This window comes from Sinocyclocheilus rhinocerous, unplaced genomic scaffold (genome assembly GCF_001515625.1).
Source record: "Sinocyclocheilus rhinocerous isolate Xijiao unplaced genomic scaffold, SAMN03320098_v1.1 scaffold409, whole genome shotgun sequence".
Lineage (NCBI taxonomy): Eukaryota > Metazoa > Chordata > Actinopteri > Cypriniformes > Cyprinidae > Sinocyclocheilus > Sinocyclocheilus rhinocerous.
This window is the reverse complement of record NW_015635191.1, coordinates 375839-380373: the sequence shown is the minus strand read 5'-3', so window position 1 is coordinate 380373 and position 4535 is coordinate 375839. Positions and strand designations below refer to the sequence as shown.

Genomic DNA, 4535 nt, shown 5'->3' with positions numbered 1-4535 from the left:
TTAATTAATCTAATTAATCGCAAAATAAATTTGACTGAAAATACCTACAAAAGATTATTTAAAGATATTTTTGTGTTAAATGAGAAAGTATCAAGTAGACATTACAAATTGTAGCTTTAGAAATATTTGATTTGATTCAACAAAAAAAATATATTACACATAAACATTTAGGCTACAACGGCCTAACATAAACTATGGAACATAAAAGAAGATAATTTGAGAAACATCTCAGTATTTTTTGTTCATACAATGAAAGTCATTGGTAACCAAAACAGCTTTGTTACCAACAGTCTTCAAAATACCAAAGTCCCTGTAAGGGTATTCTATAGTCTTTGAAAATACCTTCTTTTATGTTCCACAAAAGAAAGGTTTGAAACAGCGTGAGGGACTTGAGATTAAATTATGACAGAATTTTAAAAAAAAATTTGGGGTGAAGTTGGTGAACTATCCCTTTAATGTTTTTATTATTATTATTAATTAAATGATAATCTAAATAAGAAACTAAATCTGCCAGCAGCTAAATGTAATTCATTCGATTCGTTCAAATGGCTGATTCATTCAGGAATTAAGTAAATGGCTCTCTTTATGAATGGGACTTTGAATCATTGATTCACATGATTCGTTCAAAACGCAGATTCATTCAGAAACTAAACACCGCTGTGTAACACAGTTCTGCTGTGGCTTTAACACATGCAGGGGCATTATATATATATATATATTATTTTGGGAATATTACACACACGCACACACACTCTTTTATTTATATATACTGTATTTGTTTGTTTATTATTTGTTTGTTATAATACGACCTGGACTTATTTATTTATTTATAATATGACCTGGGCATTTACTCTTTTTTTAAATTTTTATTAATTAATATTTTATTGTATATTTTTGTGCTCGGTGTGATCCACTTTTAGTCTCTAGATTCTTGGGGTTGGCAGTTATATTATGTAAATAAATAAATGAATAAATATTGATTTCTTAATATAAATAGTATGTAAATATAATTCAGCGAATACTTTACAAACTAAAATTTTCCTTTTTATTTTTATTTGTTTGGTTTGTTGCACACAAACTCCCCTAACAGTCAAAGTAATATTATAAGGCGTATGTATTATGAAGTGTTTCTGTGATATGAAGCTGCTCGAGCTGCGGCTCATGAGTAACTCCTCAGGTTGAATCTTTGATGCTTTGTGAATAAATGAGGCTCTCGGAGGCTTTCTGACAGTGACACAAACCTTTTTATAGTCCTTAAGACACCGGTAGCAGAGGCGTGCTGAGAGACTCACATGCTAGCGCTAATGAGGAAACCATCAGCCAGTCAAACATCCCAGAATATCCCGAGGACAAACAGAGCAGAGCCTTCAAACAGCGGCGGTGCGGCTTTGAAGAGAGGTCAGCGCTGGACATCGTTACCATGAGCACAGAGAGATCTCCAAACATCTGCTGCCATTTACATTCAGCCTTCAGAGAGCAGAGAGTCCTCTAAAAACACTGCACTGAATAGATGAAAACTCACGCTCTTCAAACCGTCATCTGGATCTTTATTGTAATGGTTTCAGATGAATTAGTCAAAACACTCTGATAGGAGCATCTTCTCCGGCTTTCAAAAACTGATCCGTTTATCTGTTTTAATTATAACTAGGCTGTATATAATCATAACCAGGCTGTTTTGGGTTACTGCTAGGATGTTGCTAGGGTGCTCTGGGTGGTTGCTAGGATGTTGCTACGGTGCTCTGGGTGGTAGCTAGGATGTTGCTAGGGTACTCTGGGTGGTTGCTAGGATGTTGCTAGGCAGTTCTGGGTGGTTGCTGCTAGGGTGTTCTGGGTGGTTGTTAGAATGTTGCTCTGGTTGTTAGGACATTATTAGGGTGTTCTGGTTGCTAGTTTATTGCTAGGGTGTTCTGGGTTATTGCTAGGCAGTTCTGGGTGGTTGCTAGGATGTTGCAAGGGTGTTCTGGTTGTTAGGACATTACTAGGATATTCTGGTTGCTAGTATATTGCTAGGGTGTTCTGGGTTATTGCTAGGATGTTGCTAGGCAGTTCTGGGTGGTTGCTAGGGTGTTCTGGATGGTAGCTAGGATGTTGCTAGGGTGTTCTGGTTGTTAAGACATTACTAGGGTGTTCTGGTTGCTAGGATGTTGCTAGGCAGTTCTGGGTGGTTGCTAGGGTGTTGCTCTGGTTGTTAGGACATTATTAGGGGGTTCTGGTAGCTAGGATGTTACTAGGCAGTTCTGGGTGGTTGCTAGGGTGTTGCTCTGGTTGTTAGGACATTATTAGGGGGTTCTGGTAGCTAGGATGTTACTAGGCTGTTCTGGGTGGTTGCTAGGATGTTGCTAGGGTGTTCTGGTTTTTAGGACATTATTAGGGTGTTCTGGTTGCTAGAATGTTGCTAGGGTGTTCTGGGTTATTGATAGGATGTTGCTGGGCAGTTCTGGGTGGTTGCTAGGATGTTGCTAGGGTGTTCTGTTTATTAGGACATTACTAGGGTGTTCTGGTTGCTGGGATGTTGCCAGGCAGTTCTGGGGGGTTGCTAGGGAGTTGCTAGGCTGTTCTGGATGGTTGCTAGGGTTTTCTGGTTGTTAGGACATTACTAGGGTGTTCTGGTTGCTAGGATGTTTCTAGACTGTTCTGGGTGGTTGCTAGGGTGTTGTGGTTGGTTGCTAGGGTGTTGCTAGGCTCTTCTGGGTGGTCACTAGGGTGTTTCTAGGCTGTTGTGGGTGGTTGCTAGGGTGTTGCTAGGCTGTTCTGGGTTGTTGCTAGGGCGTTGTGGGTGGTTGCTAGGATGTTGCTAGGCTGTTGTGGGTGGTTGCTAGGATGTTCTGGGTGGTTGATAGGGTGTTAATATACTACTGTAATATTATTACTTTTGTAATGCGTTACTCCCAACACTGGTTGTGGGTGGTTGCTAGGATGTTGCTAGACTGTTGCTGGAGAAACACTGTTTTAAATTTGTTTTTTCTGACTCCATCGGCAGATATTTGTTCTTGTTTTAATCATAAGCTCACTTCATTTTGATCAGTTTCTCAGGAAACAAGACTTCTTATCTTCTGTCGTTTTGGTTCTCCAGTAAATGCATCTTGATTTATGAATCTCTAGAGAGCAAGTTTTGCGCTGATCCCATAGTGTCGTTGCGAACCGCAGCAAACACTGACTGAAGTCTCAGCCGCTCACAGGCTGTTATTTCATTAATGTATTAATTAGAGCCCACGGATCTGATGCATCATGAGAGAACAGCGCTACGGTTATGATGATGATGATGGGAATGCAAACCCCCAGAAAGTGGAGTCTGAGAGATGAGGAAGAGTTCAGATCCTCCTCTGCCTGTTACGCAATCAAGAGTCTTACATAAATATCTTCAGTTAACGACATCTGAAACACAGAAACCTCAGCCGCTACACTTTAAATGCACACAAACTCTCTCTCTTGGTAGTCCATCGTATCCGATGATGACCTTCCTCCTCATTTGCGGTGTATCCTTTGATGACTATAGAGCCCTATCCTTGATCCGCAAATTTTATTACAAGATGGGCAAATAAAGTCAGAATTTGTAGGGGCATGGCTGTGTGTCTCCTTAGTCTTTTTTGTTGTTTCCTTTTATTTCTCTCTGATTCCAGCTGCACTATTCCTGCGTGACAGAGCTGCCTCCAGGTGGTGCGATTTGCTGCTAATTCTTCCAGGCATGAGGGATTCATTTGGCACTTTCTTAACGATGTTTTAAGTTGGTCTTTTTTGGACCCCCTGAGGAACGGTGACCCTGATGGACTTTACTAGGATGTTCTGGTTGCTAGGATGTTGCTAGGCAGTTCTGGGTGGTTGCTAGGCTGTTCTGGATGGTTGCTAGGATGTTGCTAGACTGTTGTGGGTGGTTGCTAGGATGTTGCTAGACTGTTGTGGGTGGTTGCTAGGGTGTTGCTAGGCTGTTCTGGGTGGTCACTAGTGGTGCTCAGGGATTGTGGCTTCCATACCCTTACAGTTTGTCCTGGCAAGCACTTCAAAATGGGGTACACGGTCATAGCATGTAATCCCCAAAATTTGCTGCAAACACCCTATATGGAAATGCTCCAGCAACCTTAGGTGGCGGCTATATATAACCCAGGCTTCACAACTGTAAAGAAGAGTGGTGATGCAAACAGCTTTATAGATGGTAACTTTAGTAAGCAATTAAAGGTGCTTATTTTAAAGACCTTACGTCGAAGTCTGCCAAAGTCTACAGAGGCTTGCTTTATCCGATTTTCAATTTCGTCATCGAGATTGCAGTCCTCTGATACAATGCTGCCCAGATACCTAAAGGATGGCACTATTGTAAGTGGTTGTTTTTCTATGGTAATATGGTTGCAGAAAACCATATTTTCCTGCAATATGGAAAATATATATTGCATATATCCAGCCACGCAGTGGCTGGCCCTAACAGTTTCTTTATACTGTACAAACTGTATTATCTATCGCCCTACACCAACCATACACCTAACCCTACCCCTTACAGAAAACTTCGTGCATTTTGTGCAGGAAGTGTCAAACATCATTTACTG

The 4535-nt window shown here is 40.9% G+C and overlaps 1 protein-coding gene across 1 annotated transcript in view; it reads left to right on the top strand.

The window, feature by feature from the left end:
* The window catches only part of LOC107746761 (regulator of G-protein signaling 7-like), a 36473-nt gene that overhangs the window by 385 nt on the left and 31553 nt on the right, over window positions 1-4535 (top strand). The window lies entirely within an intron of this gene.